At 39.8% G+C, this 20,004-nt stretch overlaps 1 protein-coding gene across 2 annotated transcripts in view; it reads right to left on the bottom strand.

Annotated features, from left to right (window-relative positions):
- The window catches only part of LOC136874199 (metaxin-2), a 104,194-nt gene that overhangs the window by 24,205 nt on the left and 59,985 nt on the right, over positions 1-20,004 (bottom strand). The gene's annotated exons all lie outside the window — the stretch shown is intronic.

Raw genomic sequence — 20,004 nt, 5'->3', positions numbered from 1 at the left:
AATTCTGGCACCTTGGCATCTCTGAAAATCATAAAAGTAAGCTTGTCCTTTTCAATTCGATCCTCTAAGATCAGACATAAAGTCAGGATTGCTTCACGTGTTCCTACATTTCTTCTGAAGCCAAATTGATCTTCTCCCAACTCAGCATCAGCTTGTTTTTCCATTCTTCTGTAAATAATATGTGTTAAAATTTTACAGGCATGAGATACTAAACTAATGGTGCGGTAGTTTTCACACTTGTCAGCAGCAGCTTTCTTGGGAATAGGTATAACAACATTCTGCCGAAAATCGGATGGGACTTCTCCTGTCTCATACATCTTACACACTAAATGGAATAACCTTGCCATGCTGCTTTCTCCTAGGACAGTCAGTATTATTATTATTATTATTATTATTATTATTATTATTATTATTATTAAACTTTATTTTTTCAGAAACATTCATTTTTGAGTTGTGTCACTGTTCTTGCGGAGGTGCGATAAGTTTCAGTCTTCTTCTCTTGGTGCCTTCTCCATTAACAAAGGCTGGCCACAATCCTAGTGAAATCAACTCAATCCTCTGCCACACTCAGAAGTCCTCACCAGTCTCATGAGGTTCTCATCCACAAATACCTTCTCTGACCTACAACTTCACCTCCTAAAATTAGCTTCACAAGGTTGTATTTCAGTACATAGTCAATACTATATGTTAAAAAATTTATATTTACATTATATCTAGTACATGTTTTGAGAATATAAACATTCTCTACGTCAGCTAATTAGGTTAAAATTTGTGTATTACAATAAGACCTAGTAAAAATGCACTCCTTTCCTCACTTGGCCAGAAAGTGCTGTTGCATCACAACTGACAACATTTTAAATAATTAATAATGTTATTTGTTGTACGTCCCACTAACTTCTATTACGGTTTTCAGAGATGCCAAGGTGCCGGAATTTAGTCCCGCAGGAGTTCTTTTACGTGCCAGTAAATCTGCCGACACGAGGCTGACGTATTTGAGCACCTTCAAATACCACCGGACTGAGCCAGGATAGAACCTGCCACATTGGGGTCAGAAGGCCAGCGCGTTAACCGTCTGAGCCACTCAGCCCAGCCACAACATCTTTCATAACAATCTGACACACTAGTCGTGTTCTGCACTACCTATACTGCAGCAGCTTCCAACAGTGGGACTTCGGTGGAAGCTACATAACTTTGCTTTGACCTGTGTCAAGATACAGATGCTAAAGTACGACATCGATCAAGAAACGGCAGTAGGCAGGGGAGATATGAAAAGAAAAGAAAAAACACAAAACAGAAGCAAAATATAAATTAGAGATGAAACATGGGGAAAACTAGGATCTTTAGCCATTGTTGCCACTGTCAGATAGTTCCAGAGAAGGCTCTATGTAGGTGTCTGAAGGCCATGTATCTCGCACTGTCTGAAATTCTTCGCAACAGTCATAGCTTGCAGAAGGTCTTAAGCCCCAAGAATGCATCGCAGAGCCACTTCTTCCGTGTTCAGTGCGTGTTCTGCTTAGTGGGACTAGTACATTCCGCAAAAGATGAAATCCAGTCGGGGGCCGCATAGGGTCAAAAATTGATCCCCATTCATCAGGACCTTCAGGTTAAAGAGAGTGGAATGAGACTATAGCTACTACCCGGGACCTGAACTAGTCTAATCAAGCCAGCAAATGCAAGAATCAGTGAGCCACAAGGACGAACATGGTTATCATTTACAACCTTGTCATGGACTGCTAAAACGGAATGAGCAGCCAGGAAGGACTTTGTAGTGTTACCATCGCCGTGAGGAAGCCATCAGCTCGATGAATTTTATTTTCGTTATTATATTGACTTTTTATGAATATGCCCCCTGCCTGAATAACTTCTTTTCTCTTAGTAGCGATTCTAGCCATTTTCTTTAGAATATTCGAGCAGCACCACGTTTCTGCAGTGTTGTTTGAGATTTCAAATTGCCTGTTTTTTTTTGTAGTACGAGGGCATTCAATTTTCTTTGAGGTTTGTCAAGTCAACAACTCATTTTTATAATCTGTATAATTTAAATACAGTACTTTTTTTTTTGCTAGGGGCTTTACGTCACACCGACACAGATAGGTCTTATGGCGACGATGGAATAGGAAAGGCCTAGGAGTTGGAAGGAAGCGGCCGTGGCCTTAATTAAGGTACAGCCCCAGCATTTGCCTGGTGTGAAAATGGGAAACCACGGAAAACCAGCTTCAGGGCTGCCGATAGTGGGATTCGAACCTACTATCTCCCGGATGCAAGCTCACAGCCGCGCGCCTCTACGCGCACGGCCAACTCGCCCGGTAAATACAGTACTAAAGTCCATTTTGATTGAAAGAGTCCTGCACGAAAGATGGTTGCTATCGTCCCCTACTTCTGCAGCAGCTCCAGTCACGAGGGTAGCAATGAAGTAAGAACGTCTCATCAGTGGTGCGTGTTGTTACGTGCACGAAATGCACGAAGTGACGAGCATGGTTTCTAGGTCCTCTTCTAAATCTGGGAGACCACTGCGAGGTCAGGCATGTGAAATTGTTTATACAGTGAGTGAACATATGAAAGTTGGGATTCGAGAACATGACTTGGAACTGAATGTTCTGCAGACAGTTTCAGGGCACTGCAGTCACTCGCATCTGCATAATAAAGCGTGACTTGGGATTTCGTTGGAGGAAATACCAATCATAGGACAAGATATTAGTTGAGATACCAGAAATTGTAGATCGGCAAGTGAAATACCTGTGACAGTTATGGATTTTACGAAATGAAGGCACAAATATTATATTCATAGACGAAACCTATTTTCATGCTTTGCATGTTGTTTCTTGGTGCTGGCAAGGATCTGAAGAACTGAGGGTACTTTCCTCCGTACTGCAAGAGCTTTCCATACTAAATGGTGTTCATTTCTTCTTCTGACATGACCATACCAGCGGAGCTGTTTCTCCTCCATCTTGTCACTGATAGGTACAACTTTTAAATGATCCTCGCACATGTTCATTGCGCACTTTGTCACGCACAGTGATTCCTGCCGACCATCGCAACATCCGCATCTCTGTGACATGCATTCGCTAGTCATGCTCTCTCTGCCTCGTCCAACATTCAGGGCAGGCCGGACAGTGGCTTTGTACACTTTGACCTTTAATTTGACTGGCATCCGCTTATCACACAGAACACCAATAAGAGACCACCATTTCATCCAACCAACACTGATGCAGTGCTTGACATCTGCATCGATATTACCATCAGTTGTGATGAGTGATCACAGATATTCGAACTTGTAGGTGGTTCACCAGCAAAGAAGACAGTGTTGAGTGGGCCCGCTTGCCCCAGCTGCGCAAAGCTAAAGAATATGTAGTCTTCTTCTTTATATATTCTCATGTTTGGTTAAATTTCAGAAAGGCTATTCCTATGTAAATTCACAGCAAAAAGGTATCATTACTCGACTGGGACTTCAAATATGTTTTCGTGATACATGCATAGTTAGATTAGGTGATGCTTTTTGTGAAGAAAACTGAATCATTTGCCACAGAAGCCTATTACAATTTTTAAGAATAAAATTGAACATATGTGTTCATATAGTATTGGAATTAGAAAATAACTTAGTAAGCCGCAGCATGGAAATCATACACAAAAAGTTTTGAATAAACCAACTGCCATTTCACACCGATTTTAATTTTAATTTTAAAAAAAAAATCTTCCACCACTTTTACAAAATATCTGCTATAACAACAATCCGTTACAGTGAGTAAATTCTTCACTGTTGTGAAATTTTGCTATGACGGTCTGCTATCATACTACGAGGCGTGTTTTTTAAGTAAGGTCCGTTTGAAAATAAGTACACAACGAAAGGTTATTTCAAAAAAGTAAATTTATTTTCAGAAAGTACATACTTCACTCTATTTTTTTACACAGTTGCCAAGTTTGTTCAAACACTTACCATACCTCGTAACCAATTTTAAAATACCCTCTTCGTAGAAACTTGCCGCCTGCTCCGATAACCAAGAGTTCACTGCTGTTTTCACGCCGTCGTCATCATTGTAATGGTTGCCACTGAGGTGATGTTTGAGGTGGAGGAACAGATGGTAATCGCTCGGTACAAGATCAGGACTGTAGGGTGGGTGGTCTAAAACTTCCCAGCTAAAACTGTCCAATAAATCGCAGGTCTGACCTGCAGTGTGAGGTCTTGCATTGTCATGGAGAAGGACAATTCCCTTTGTCAGCATGCCACGTCTTTTGTTTTGAATCACTCTGTGTAGCTTTCTCAGGGTTTGGCAGTATGCTTCTGCATTGATAGTGGTTCCTCGTTGCATGAAGTTGACCAACAAAACACCATACCTATCCCAAAACACCGACACCATGATTTTGCGCTGGGACAGAGTCTGTTTAGCCTTCACCTTTACAGGCGAGTATGTGTGTCTCCATTCCATGCTCTGTTGCTTCGATTCGGGCGTGATATGCGAAACCCATGTTTCGTCTCCAGTTACGATCTGACTCAAGAAGCCATCACCTTCTTCGTCATAACAAGTCAAGAACATCGTACACTCAAATCTTTGGCTTTTGTGGTCCTCTGTTACGAGTTTCAGAACCCAACGGGAGCACAGTTTCCTAACTTTAGGTGTTCAGAAACAATGTTGTAAAGCACTGATCTCGACACGTCAGGAAATTCGTTTGACAGACCTGTTATTGTGAAGCGTCTGTTCTCACGAATCTTCGTTTCAACTGAACCCACCAAATCGTAATCAAAGAAAGGCGACTGGAGCGGTTCTCATCATGGACGTTGTCACGGCCATCTTTGAATTGTCGTACGCACTTACGCACTTTGCTTTCACTCATAACAGTATCACCATACACTTTGCAAATCTGTCGATGAATTTCTGCAGTAGACAGGTTCCTTGTTGACAAAAACCACACATTTTCAAAGCACAGAACCGTACAGGTTAGTTACAGAGCTGAAACTTAGCACAGTTGTTCTCGAGGCATGCCGGTACACGACGTACACGCTCGTTGCGATATGCGCACGAACTACTAGTGTCTACAACAAAACGGACCTTACTTAAAAAACACGCTTTGTATTTCAACCAGTATGAATAAAATTATGTATAGCCTAGATATGACCTTAAATACTAAATTTTCATTTAATTCTGTTGAGCTGATTCTAGTGATGCACGTATGTGCATACATACATGACCAACATACAATATAAATACTGACCGAAGTTAACATCTTAATCGGAGAGTTTTCACTGAGAAACAAACATTTGTACCAGGAAATATAATTTGACCGAAAACAAGTTAATTCGTCACGCTGATTATCACGATGTGGGTGACGAGTTACCACGTCACGCCCATTACTCTTCTGGGAATGACGAAGGAACTCATCCCGCCCATTATACACTTAAACCAAGTAAAATAATAAATTGAGTTATTCCACCTTTTCAATACAAATTAAATAGTGTTTATTAAATAAACATTTAATGGGACTAGTTTTGACCTATTTAATTCTTCTTATCACTGCGAAGCGTAGATACACTTTAAAATCATTCATAATCTTGATGAGATGTATATTCTACATATAATAAGACTCCTCCTCCTCTACCACAACAACACTATGCATGTATGCCCATTTCCATATCTCATCAAGACTGTGAAATTTGAATTGTACCTACGTTCTTGAATACTACGAAGAATATTTTAAGACTTCTTCTCCTATATTCCAACAGCTAAGTGAACTAATTTATTACAACAAATGTGTTTTCAGGAAATTCTATAAACAATTTTTCAGAGTGTCAAACTTATATGTATTAAGACCATCTTTAAAACAACTGTGTTTCAAATATTTTATTCTACACGCGATGTGGCTGAAGATGACCTTTAAATTAGTCCCATTAAATGTTTATTTAATAAGCACTCTTTAATTTGTATTGAAAAGGTGGAATAACGCACTTATTATTTTATATGGTTTAGTCAAAGTTCAATACGGACCCATAAAATTAAATTCATTTCTCTACATTACACGCTTCCGCGTATGACGAAGGAACTCGTCCCGCCCGTTATGCGCATGTCTTTGCGGAAGACGAGTTATCTAAGTCCTGCCCGTTTTTACACAAATACGTCTTATTGCTGTTGGTCATCTGAAAATTTGCAATATGGAAGTTAGCATTATAAACTGTGTGATGATAGTGTAGCCCTAAGAACCACGCAGGCCATGATGTAAGGTATGGATCGATGGTCAGACAATGTTATCTAGCAACCGTCTTATGACTGGAGGTCATCTGAAATTAGCAGCCGTTGATGGATGGCCATGACCGGGAGACATATTTTTTATGATCAGTTGATTTTCACAAAGGGAAAAGTGGTTTCTTTTGATTTGAATTTTGTGATTCAAACCATAATTCAATGTTTAATTCGAATTTTTGCAAATTAAATTATGACACTACGTCTGATGCAACGTAACAACCAATAAAACTATGCCACTGTTGTAATGAAGTACATTATTACATTTTATGAATTTGTCTTATAACAATTTAGCAAGAAAAGCATGAAAAATAAAAGTAAATGACTATACTGTGCATATTACAAAAAGAATTGCAACACAATCTTCAAAATCATTTTTCTTCAATGAGTCTCTATTTATAAAGTGACAGAAGCAAGCCCACTGTGTTCTCCTCTCTATCCAAAGAGCTTTCATCCAAATCAATGAACTGAAGAATAGTTTCATCATTCCAATGAGCATGCTTAGCAATTATGTATGGAAGAAAATGTAATGAAACATTGGCGTACAGTAAGTTTGTATCAAATCAAATTCTCTTTATTTGCAAATGAGGTGTCTACCTCGGTGGCAGGTTTGTAACCTGTTGACATCTATAAAGTGATTATAGAACTACAGTTGGCAACAAAAACAGACGAGGTAACACGCCCCACCGAGCAGATAACAGTTTTTAAAGGCTCCAGACGAGTTAACTTATCATTAACCGACTGAACAACAACTACTGGTAGACGAATTAACTCGTCAAGTCCGGTCAAGAGGTTAAACAAGAAGCTGTTTAGTGTGCTCTTACAGAATGTAGCTCCTCATATCTCGTGAATACTATCACACTCTTCACCTCGCTCTGGCTGTCCTCTTCCTCTCAGCTTTCCTGTGCATGATGCTCAGAAGAAATATGTTATGCCACACTGTGAAGTCAATGAAATTTTCCTTTCTTATACCAGGTGTATGCGTAAGTTTTTGTCGGTTTTTGTGGTTAAGAAAACACACAATTTTCAAGGGAAATTCATTTTTTGTTTATCCAAAATATTGGCCATCGGCTTCTACACACTTCGCCCATCTTTCAGGTAAGTTATGAATACCATGCCAGAAAAACTGCTTGTCTTTTGCGGCAAACTATTCGTAGAGTCATTTTCCAACTTCCTTGAAATTGCTGAAGTGCTGCTCTACGAGTGCGTGCCCCATTGATGCGGAGAGGTGATAGTGAGATGGCGCCAGGTCGGGGCAGTATGGTGGGTGCGGAAGGATGTCCTATCCAAGCGATTACAAGGCGTCTTTCACTGGTTTTGCTGTGTGAAACAGCGCATTGTCATGTAACAAAATCACTTTGTCATGTCTTCTGGCCCATTCCAGTCGTTTTTCGATCAATGCGTGATTTAAATTAATCATTTGTTGGTGATAGCATTGTGCATTAACAGTTTTGCCAGGCTTTAAGAGTTCATTATACACAATACCCTTCTGGTCCCACCAGACACAAATCACCATATGTTTCTACCAGCAAACAATGACTTTCCACAGCCTTTTTCTTTTGACTAAAGCAATGCCGCAAAGGTCTTTTTCAGGCACAAACATCAACATGATCACTGAACGTATAACACAGACACTAGTATTAGGCGGACTCAACTCGTATGTGTCAAAAAATTCATATGCTGTGTACTGTTGGCTGGCGCCATCTTAATGAAACCAGTAAAGACTTATGCATATACCTGGTAAACATTACAGTTATCAGTTTACAGTCTCTGCCCAGCCTGTATGGGCTATCCTTTTCACGTCCCTGCTGCCTTTCCCCAATCTCCAACTCTCACTATCGTATTATAGAAAAGTGCTCCAGTAAAAGGTCTTGGTTCCATATCCATGTTTCTTTTATTTGTGAATGCTTTCTCTGCTAGGGCACTCTTCTATTCAGTTTGGAGGTTCTCCCATCATTCTCTATAATGACACTATCGCTTCATTTGTCCTACCCTTGAGTGTTCCGTAGTTTCAGTGCTAATTGCTTTTGTCTTATCTATGTTAATGTTCAGCTTTCATCGAATTAGGCCCTTCGATGATTTCTCAAGCAATTTCACGCTACTTATGTAAGCACGAAAAGCAAACACAGTATTATAAAGTACGGTTCAAAAGGAAGTTTTAATCCACATATTTTCTGTACAATTGGTGATATAATATACAAGATATACAAACCACAAGACCTTTATCCATAAAAAACCTAAAATTCTGATTTATGAACCCCTAGGTCCTAAAGAACACAATAGCAGTAAAAATCCCATACCAGTCATGGCTTCAATTGATGCTGTAACAACATTAAGAGCTCCAGAGGTGAATATATCTAGAGGCTGTAAGGGAGTTCACCTTCTTGCTCACCTTCTGTATCACGAGGTAACCCTGCAATGATGTCCTCAACTTCATTCCTGTCTGAGACCTCACCTTCTTCCCTCACTATCGGATTGATTTCTTGAACTGGTGCCCCCTCTTCACCACCCTCATCACCATCTGTCTCGTCTCCGTCATCTGTCTCATCTCCGTCATCTTTCTCGTCTCCTTCAGGAGCACCTTCTTCCTCCTCCTCTGCTACAGCCGGCTCGTCCTTTGCTTCCACTTCTGGTTCAGGTTCAGGTTCTCCCACTTCCTGTTCAGGTTCTCCCACTTCCTCTTCAGGTTCTCCCACTTCCTCTTCAGGTTCTCCCATTTCCTGTTCAGGTTCTCCCTCCTCCTCTGTGCCAAGCTCCACCTCTTCTTCTTCTTCTTCTACTTTAGGTGGTGCCTTCCTCACAGTCTCTTCAGGTGATATGAGACTCCTTCTTATGACAATGGTGCTGCGCAAGAAGAACTTCTGGTCGATCCGAAAAGCCAAATCTACTAAATCTTTGTGCTTGCTCAAGATCTTGGGAAATTCAATAGAGTAAGGACTACCCCTCAGGATGGCATAGATATGGCCGTACACAACTGCATCCAAATCTGTTGGCCTATAAGGACACAGGTCAGGAATAAGCTTCATGGTGTAAGAAAGAGCCTGAACATGTGTTGTCTCAGAACCGGTACAATATATTTCTGTTCTACTCTGAAACATCATACTTACACATATAATAATAACAATGGACAATTCTAAGCTATGCTAAAAATTAATTTTTGTTAGCGTGACATCAATTAGTCCATCAAAATCAGATGCCGAATCAAACAAGCCCACTCCAAGAAGTCAGCCCTCTCTAGCCATGATCTAGCATTCTACCTGGGAGTACGAATGGTTAGATGTTATGTTTTTTCCATCCTTTCTTACGGTGTGGAAACCTGGGCACTCACAGAATCATCAACAAAGAAGTTGGCCGCTTTTGAGATATGCCGGATCAGCTGCACCAACAAGATTCACAATGAGGCCGTGCTCCAGAATTTGGGAAAGGTGGGAGAGAACTTCTGAAGACGGTTAAAATTTGGAGGCAAGCAATGAGGTACCTGGAAACTTATAGCTTGCTGGATCTCATCTTATAAGAGAAGACGGCTCTGAAGAGAGGACCTGGGAGACCACAGCATCTTGGTTGCAGTGGTTAGCAATGTCAAGGGCTGCGGTCAACAAACTTAAATTCACTAACCCAATTCATTTGAAAGAGTCACAGTACCCCCACCCCTACTCCATTAATACTGCCAAGGTATTCTGTCTACAAGTTCTTTAGCCTCATTTACAAAATTCTGACAAGTGTGTACACATTTTAAATTCGATCACAGATCAGGATATGTTGATGTAAGAATCTTTTTTTTTTTTGCTAGTTGCTTTACGCCGCACCGACACAGATGGGACAGGGAAGGGCTAGGAGTGGGAAGGAAGCAGCCGTGGCCTTAATTAAGGTACAGCCCCAGCATTTGCCTGGTGTGGAAATGGGAAACCATGGAAAACCATAATGTAAGAATATGAGACCGAACTAGGAATCATGGAGAAAATCTCTCACTGTCAAACTCTTATAGTCAAAGTCTCTTTCCATCTTCTTACTTCAATGTTCCCATGAAAATTTAAAATCAGAGAACCAGTTCCATAGTTAAAACCCAGCTCGACCTCTGAACTCAAGTCACTGTAGCGAGACACTAACTTTTCTCATGGGAGGAGGGCCAATTTATATGAATCAAGGAGGGATGGAAAAGAGGAATAGTACGCTCATGAAAGTTCTCAAACATAGTAAAGGCACACGTGATGCAATTTCACACCATAACCAGGCAGAAGTTGCAAGAGTCAGTCAGTTGCATGTGCGTAGGGAGTGAGACCAGCAGACAGACGAGACAGCAGTGTAACACAGTTAAAATTGAAATAATAAATAAAGAGGTTCAATCTATTCAATACAAAAGAATAAGAAATGCAGTGATTACATTCTTATTTAATAATAAGTAGAAGTGGTACCGGTTTCGACCCTAGTCCAGGTCATCATCAGCCGATTAAAACATGAAAAACAATGATTAGGAAAAAGAAAATAAAAGATCAAGTTCACTCCAGATCAGTAGAAGAGGCGATGTAAAAATGATGGGGGTAGACACTGTAAAATTCAGAGGAAGTAAAATGTAAGTCAGCAGTGTAATGCGAAGCGGCGGCGAGGGGTGACTAAGGTCTTCCCATCTCCAAAATCAACAAGAGGAAGTCCTTGAGCGCCTGCATAACCTGAAAAACTTCATTCTTTATGTAACAAACTTCATAAGGCAGCAAACTCTGTGCAATGGTTCCACTGAATTCTTGGGCCAATAACTATAACAGCAGTACCTCCACTTTGCTGCTTTCTGCCCTACAGCTTAGCAATCCATCCTCCTACCAGAAAGTGCTGCAAGGAGTTAAGTGATTAGGCTTATCCAGTGTTATCCTTATCCGATCTTTTTTTAGTAAAACTTTTTGCTTCCATCAATAGCGAATTCCAATCAGTACCCTTTGCGTTATGAGCAAAAAGGCACCTTGCTCAACATTCTTGAGAGCACCCACATCGATTTAGAGCAGTTTATGAACCCCTTTCACAATTTAAATGAAGTCAACAAAAAAAGAACATTCTACTTGAAACATTCATTCCATATATTTGTCAGAACTTCCATAATATAAACAAACCCTGCCTCCATCTCTCCAACTCACCACTACTCTCCTCTCCCCACACCAACCCTGCACCACCCCTTCCTCCTCCGCTCCTTCCATCCTCACAAACACAGCTGAACCAACAATAGGCTCGATCACACTAACGAGACCGTTACTTTGAGAAGGCCAGGCCATTTGAGAGGACAACCACCTTCTAAACACCGTAAGTTTTAAGCTTTCTACACATCCATTCCACACTTTTTACTTATCAGCCCAAATTTCTCACACAACCTCATTTTTTTCCATTACAGATTGGAACTTCATTAATAATTTCCACTAGGTCACTTACAGTTTACCATGCATCTGTCATCTCCTAACATAGCTTCTCAATTTTATGTCGTGGCCCTTTCAACCTCTTATAATAGGCAAACCAACCAGCCAACATTAAGAAACGAAAATCAAGAATGGGACCACTAGATTGAGAAGATATTGAGAATGCTGCTGTTCTAAAGCTTTATATTTCATCAGTGTTTTTCCTTGTCACAGACTTTTCGCCTGCACTTTATGTCAGGCTTGGTTTCTCAAACTTTCTCACTCCCGCTCCCCTCCTAGCCAATTCGATGTGATGGGTTTCCACAAAGATAGATCTTCTGCCTGAATTTTCGACAGTGATTTCATCCTGTTTTGTATTGTTACAAAACCAATATTTTGTAAACTAAGAGGTCCACAACCTCACTATGTGAACTTATTGTTCATTTCCATCTGTATGATTTGTTTTCATTTCTTTTCTTCTTAGATTAACACAGTTTTTAGTTTCAATTATGTTTCGTATTAACCCCTGTTTCACTGAATTTTATCGCAGTGAGTTTTTATTTTCTGCACATGATGAAGTAAATATTGTATATTGTGCTAATTTTGTTTCTGCCTAGGTCCTCGTCTCAAAAACCTTAATTAAATTAGTGGATCTTATTCTGTTCTACGATTACCATTTCTGGTAGACCTTCATTTGAAATGAACTGGGAAATATAACAACATGAAAAACCATTGGCCTACTGACTGTACTGTTTAAACTGACTATGAGTGTGAGCAATTTTTTTTTTCCGGCATAATGTTATTAGGACTTACAGATTAATTTGTTTTGGGTTAAGTTAAAGAAGTATGGAGTAAATTAAACTTAACAGGTAATGGCATGTTTTGTCAGGTCAGGTGACATCCTGCTACCGTATGCGACAGTAGACGGTACTACCTGCGACTGTCTGGCCGAGGGTTGGGCAGCCGATACCAAACCCGACAAACTAGGGGAAGACCAACAGCTACAAGTGGAGGAGTTTCCCCTAGAAGGTTTGATGTGACCCTTGTGTAGGAAATGACACAAATTCATCAGCTGCTGCCTTGCAGTGAGGTAAGGGACTGCCAAAGGCTAAGGGAGAATATCCCTGACAGAAAATCCCCAGCAGTGTTAGGCTTAGCAAGTCAACTGAAGGGTTATATCGATTGCTTTCAACTACAAAACGAGCCTCGGATCGCAAAACAAATACCGGATAGACCCATCTTCTCAAACATCTGCAACGTATGATGACCGTAAGGCTGATGTTCAAGTACGATGTTTTGAGAAGAAGCCCAAAAGAAAGAGTCCAAAACACAGAATTGGAACATTAAATATCCTGACTCTGACTGGCAGAAGCAAGGAGCTGATAGATATGATGGAAAGGAGGAACCTCTGTATTCTTGGCTTGAGTGAGGCAAAGTGGAAGGGAAGAGGAACAAGAAAGCTAAGGAAAGGATACAAACTACACTGGAATGGAAACAAAACAGAAGCCAAATATGGTGTAGGTTTTATATTAAGAAAGGACATTGATGTCATCAGTGAGGTAATATATGTTAATGAAAGAATTATTAAGTTGAACACCTCTCTTAATAAGAGTGTGCTGACAGTAGTTCAGGTGTATGCCCCACAGACTGGCTGTAACGAAGAGGAAAAAGAACAATTCCGAACTGATTTAGAAGAAGCTATAGAAAGAGAGGAAAATATCATAGTAATGGGAGATCTAAATGCTCAAGTTGGATCAGACAGGCTTGGATATGAAAATGTACTAGGTCCACATGGTTATGGAGACAGGAATCCAGAAGGAGAAAGTCTTCTAGATCTATGTGTAAGGAATGGCTTGAGAATAAACAACAGTTGGTTTCAGAAGCAGCTAAGTCATAAACTAACAAGATACAGTTGGAATGGAGATACTAAAACTCTGATAGATTATTTTGACAGGAATCCAGAAGGAGAAAGTCTTCTAGATCTATGTGTAAGGAATGGCTTGAGAATAAACAACAGTTGGTTTCAGAAGCAGCTAAGTCATAAACTAACAAGATACAGTTGGAATGGAGATACTAAAACTCTGATAGATTATTTTACATCAGACAATGAAGCAGGAAAGACCATATGTGATATCAGAGTTATACCAAGTGAAAGCCTGGACAGTGACCACAGACTTCTCCTCGCAACAATAAAGTACATGAAAATTTACAGACCTCAGAAATACAGGAAACCAAAAATCAAGACATGGGAGCTAAAGAAGGCAGAGAAACAAGCTGAATACACAAAAAAAGTGACCAATAAATTACCATCAGATGCATTACAAGAAGGCAACATCGAGTGGACTAGATTCAAAGAAAGCATTGTCGGAGCTGCAGTAGAAGTTTGTAGTAAAACTAATAGCAAAATGAAGGCAAAAGAAACTCCTTGGTGGAACGATCAGGTGAAGATTGCTGTGAAAGCGAAAAATGAAACCAGGAAAGCCAGAGACAAAGAAATGCAAAAAGGAAGTCAAAGGAATGAATCTAGAGTAAACGAACTGCAGCAGAAATACAGAGATCAGAAGCTACGAGTAAAGAAAATTGTGGCCTAAGAAAAACAGAAAGCTTGGACTGATTTCACAGATAAACTAGAGCAAGACAGCAAAGCTAATTCTAAACTACTTTACCGAACAATACGAAATATAAGAAGAGACAATGAATACATAACAGCAATAGAGGAACCAGATGGTAACATAGTCAGGGAAGAGACAGAAATAAGGAAGATCATGAAATCCTATTTTGATAATTTATACAACTGTACTGGGAAAGACTCCAATGATGTAACCATGCAGGTCAGTTTAAGCTGCAATGATGAGCCTGACCAAGAGAGTCTGCCAACATGGAAGGAAGTAGAGACTGCCCTTAATAGTATGCCCAAAGAAAGATCAACAGTATTTGATGAAGTCAGTGCAGATATGATCAAAGCAACTGGTGCAATAGGGATACAGTGGCTTCATAGAGTAATTAATGCAATATGGAAGGATAGGAAAGTCCCAGATGATTGGAAAAAGGGAATAATAATATCTCTTCAAAAAAGGAAGCCGGAAGAAATATAGCAATTATAGAGGGATCACTTTATTGTCTCATGGTTTGAAAATATTTGAGAAAATACTTGAAAAAAGGCTAAGGAAAATAATAGAACCACAACTACAGGAAGAACAATATGGATTCAGAGAACACCGATCAACTACCGATCTCATATTTGCACTTAGAATACTGTTAGAAAAGCATTGCGAGAAGGGCAAAGACTTACCACTAGTGTTTTTGGATCTCGAAAAAGCATTTGATAGTCTTCCAAGGAAGACTATATGGGAATGCTTAAGAAAGAAAAATGTACCCAAAGGTCTTATCCAGAAAGTTAAAATGCTTTATGAAGACTGCTGCAGTTGCGTACAGATAGGAAACTGTAATTCTGATTGGTTCCAAACCACTAAAGGAGTGCAACAAGGCAATACCCTTTCACCGTTACTTTTTATCACTGTCATGGATGAAGTCATGAAGGAAATTAAGCAGAAGAATATGGACATCAATGCATTTGCAGATGATGTAGTAATTTGGGGAAATACAGAGAAGGAAGTCCAAGAGAGGCTGAACACCTGGAATGAACATTTGAAAGCACATGGATTAACAATAAATGAATCGAAAACTGTTACTATGTCTGTCAACAGGCAGAAGAAGAAAGGAAAAATAATGCTGGAAGGTACACAGCTGGAAACAGTAGACCAATATAAATATCTTGTGTGCATCATTTCAAGTGATAACAGAATACAGCATGAGATTAACAACCGCATTAAAAAATCAGGTCAGTTTTACCATCAAGTTCGGAACCTCCTCTGGAATGAGCAAGTTCCCTTAAGATCAAAGCAGATTCTGTTCCAATCATACTTCACCCCCATACTAACATATGGCCTAGAAACCTGCACAACAACCCAACAAGTGGATAGCAAACTACAAGCCGCAGAAATGAAGTTCCTACGTACTATGGTACAGAAGACAAAAAGGGACAGAGTAAGGAATGAAAGAATAAGGGAGGAAGCTGGTGTGTACCCATCCCTGAATGAAAAAGTGAGAAGGGCCCGTTTGAAATGGTTTGGCCATGTCAAACGATTAGACGATGGAAGGACAGCAAAACAATGGCTACATACAGTCGTGGCCGGAAAACGACCGGTAGGAAGACCTAGGAAGAGATGGCTGGACCAAGTGAAAGAGGACATAGGAACAAGAGGAGTCAACTGGGATGTCGTTTTGAGAGAAGAGTGGTACATGGACAGACAGAAGTGGAGAGTGCTCTTAAACCACACCCGGGCAACTGGAGTGGAAAACTGATGATGATGATGATGATGATGATGATGAGGTAATGGCATCTCTTAAAAGGTTTGAGATTGCGAGATTATCTCCGTGGATCGGAGTCTAGTTCTGTTTTAATTTGATCCTATCTGTCTTTCTTTTCCTTTGGTAAATTCTTCCTTTTGCTTCAGTAACGCTGACACTTGTTGACGTTTCCATGGCAACCATCGCCTATTGAAACTATTGTTTGGATTATTATTAATGTTTTGGGAATGATTGACGATTGATTGCTTTTGGTGACGAGCGTGTCATTAAGTTGGCTCTTTATTCCTCTCCTTTACTGATTCATGATTTAATAGTGGGAGTTTTTCCTTGGTGGACTGTGCTGCCTAGTGCTTTATGCCGATCTGGTTTTTGTGTGCACGCTCTGTTATGATTTGGGCCGCTTGCTCTCATAAATTATGATCGAATTCTAATTTTTGTTGGGGGGCGTTATCATCCATTGTGCTATCTTGTTCTTCCATTCCGAAGGAGGGTGAATTTTTGGAGTTATCTGGTGGCCTGTCTCGTGTCAATTATTTGAGTGAGCGCATTCGGTTTTTGAAAATCCTTTCTGTGCACGTTATTTAATTTCAAGTTGCGCTTAATGTACAAAATAATTCCTGGAGAAAGAATTTTTTTCCTTAAATTATTAATATACAAATAAATCCTTGTAAGTTTAAGGTAATTACTCGAGCACCTCTGGCGAGCAGTCAAATTAGTCCATGGACATTGTGTAAATAATTATCCTGTAATTGATCTGGTTTCAAGTGTACCTTTTAATTGATTTTCTGAGTTTAGAGGGCGTCCCTCGTTTCAAGGTATCCTTTGTTTTCAATTAATCAATTTATTAATAGTTATTTTAGTTCAAAGTTTATTTTATTAATCAATTTACCACTTAGGTAATTAATCTTATGGGTTTTGTGAAGGTGCACCTCTTTACCTATTGGTTTTTCTTAACTATCATATGTAACCTTTTGTCAGAGTAATTAAATAATTTAGTTCCCTTAAAAGAAATTTACAGCATTTTTCTTTCATGTTTTCTGATATTTACTACCGTGAAAATCTTCAGGTTATGATCTAGTTGCCTCTGATTTATGGCCCGTTACTGAACTTTGGTGAGTATTTGCTGTTTCCTTTTATGTTTTTCATGGATTTTGCTATCTCTTGTTCTTTGTTTACTCGTACCAGTAATTGCTGGTACGACTGGTACACCCTGATACCTGGATACTGCACGATTAGACCAGCTGACCACATGAAGACCCACCATGAGGCACGTGTACGAAATTATGTCGACATCGGATCATTCCTTCCAGATGGTAAACATTTTTTGTCAATGAATATAGTTGACATCTGTGTATACTATATACAGATGGCACTGTTGCACCAGTTACCACAGCTCTTTTAGAGAACATAGACAACGCTCTTCAAAGTTCTGTAGAAGAGATGCTTTTCTTACAAACTGAAATTCCCAACACTATGTTGTATTCAGGCAGAAAAGTCAGAGGGCTAAATTTAATTCAATCTGCACGGGAAGCCTTCCTCCACGGCTGTAATGTCCGTGTGGCATTAATGGGAGCTAATAATGCACACGGAAAGGCAATTAGGAAGTTGGAAGATAAGTTAAAGATTTCATGTGATCACTTTAATACTTGTCAAGAGGATTATGTTTTGTCTCTGAACGTAATTAATTTTTGTGATGTTATTTTTATTGTTAACACAAGGCACACCACACAGTAGTTTTGACTAAAATCACAAAACACACTTTACATGCACAAAACCTAGCTGTACTGTAATTAGATTTCTTGTCTGCTTCGTAATTCATTGTAACTAATACGTCCGACTAATTAGCTGAATGGTCAGCGTACTAGCCTTCGATTCAGAGGGTCCCGGGTTCGAATCCTGGCTGGGTCAGGGTTTTAACTTTCATTCGTTAATTCCAATGTCTTGGGGGATGGGTGCTGGTGTTGTCCCCAACATCCCTGCAACTCACACACCACACATAATCCTATCCTCCACCACAATAACACGCAGTTACCTACACATGGTAGATGCCACCCACCCTCATCAGAGGGTATGCCTTACAAGGGCTGTAACTGGCTAGAAATAGCCACATGAAATTATTATTATTATTATTATTATTATTATTATTATTATTATTATTATTATTATTATTATTATAACTAATACTACGGTCATCATCATCAATGCCCCACTCCAGTCGCCCGGGTGTGGTTAACAAGCCTCCTCCACTCCTTTTTGTCCTTCCACTTTTCCTGCTCCATTACTTCAACCACATCCAATCCAGCTTATCTGATGTCCTTCCAAATCTGATCCATCCACCTTCTTGGTCTTCCAACGGGTCTCTCTCCTTTTTTTGCCATGTGCTTTACGTCACACCGACACAGATTTGTCTTATGGTGATGATGGGATAGGAAAGGCCTAGGAAGTGGAAGGAAGCGGCCGTGGCCTTAATTAAGATACAGCCCCGGCATTTACCTGGTGTGAAAATGGAAAACCACGGCAAACCATATTCTGGGCTGCCGACAGTGGGGCTCGAACCCACTATCTCCCGATTACTGGAAACTGGACGCACTTAAGCGACTGCAGCTATCGAGCTTGGTACTGGTCTCTTTCCCTTAACTTCTCTTTCCAATTCCCTTCTTGCCAGCCGTTCCTTTCCCACTCTTTTTACATGTCCGAACCATCTCAGTCTTGCTTTCTGTATCTTCTGCACTAATGGTTCTATATTTAGCTCTTCTCTGATTTTAATATTTTGAATTCTATCTCTTCTTGTCTTTTTAACCAATGTTCTTAAACATTTCATTTCTATTGCTTGGATCTTACTATCTTGTCTCTTATTAGTTACCAGCGTTTCTAGTCCGTATGTTACACTTGGTATGAAATACTGTTTATATAATGTTAATTTCATTCTCTTGGGTACTTTGTCATCCCATAAAGTTCTCTGACTTGATGATAAAATGCTGTACCTTTACTTAGTCTATTATTAATTTCAGGGTTGCTTTCATTACTTCCATTAATAATGCTACCTAGATATGTAAAGTGTTCTACATTAACTGTTCTCTGTCTATGTTAATTTGGCTTCTCTTTTTCTCTTTTCCACAGTGCATGATTACAGTTTTCTTTTTACTAATTACCATTCCAAACTCCTTCAGATTTTCATTCCAAATGTCTAGTCTCCTTTGTACAATAGAAGTCCGATATAGCGAGTACGGCATATAATGAGAATCTCGTTATACCTACAATGTTGTGCTGTCCATTCAAAATTCCTATATTAAACTGTGTATTATCCTTTGGTTACAGCGACAGCCTTATCACTGATGCATCCGTTATTACGAGCGATTAACCGCGCACGATTTTTTCTGTTACCGATATTTATGCAGCCCAGCAAATATGTTTGATGCAATCGATTATCTTTGGTATAGTTTCCTCGCTATGTCCACCAGCAAGTTCTCTCGTCGACATTCGAAGACGATGTCGGAGTCTATTAGTAATACCCGTCGACTGCTGTTCCGTAAGAAAATTCTAAATGAAAGAGAAGATATTTTCATAATAAATGCATAAATAACATGTCTGATAACAGTTAACTCGTTAAAAATGAAGGCTGACCAAACGATCGCTTAATTTTAATGCTAAATACTGCAATTAAATAAAAATGGGATACACTTCGAGATATGGCAGAGTGCAGAATTGATTTCACTGGTTAGTTTACATTTTCTCGCGTCCAGTTAAAATGCCAATATAAATGGTCCGTTATTGGACATTATAAATTTTCCAGCTAACCCATTCCTGGTTGCCAGCGTTTCGCCCTCGTGTGCTAGGTTGGGCTCATCAGTTGGTACCTAGCACACCTACCAAGACGCAGGCTAGTGCATACCGTGGAGGTCACTGCATAGGCTACTTGGAGCCACCGGCAGTGCCAATGCACTATGAGATACTTTGTCTCTTTACCAAAAATTGATGTCTGTCTGGCCATCAGATGATATAGATGTTCATTCCCATAGGGAACATAAAAT

This window comes from Anabrus simplex, chromosome 5 (assembly GCF_040414725.1).
Source record: "Anabrus simplex isolate iqAnaSimp1 chromosome 5, ASM4041472v1, whole genome shotgun sequence".
In the NCBI taxonomy this organism is placed as follows: Eukaryota; Metazoa; Arthropoda; class Insecta; order Orthoptera; family Tettigoniidae; genus Anabrus; species Anabrus simplex.
Note: the sequence above shows the minus strand (reverse complement) of the source record. Positions and strands in the feature narration are given on the sequence as shown.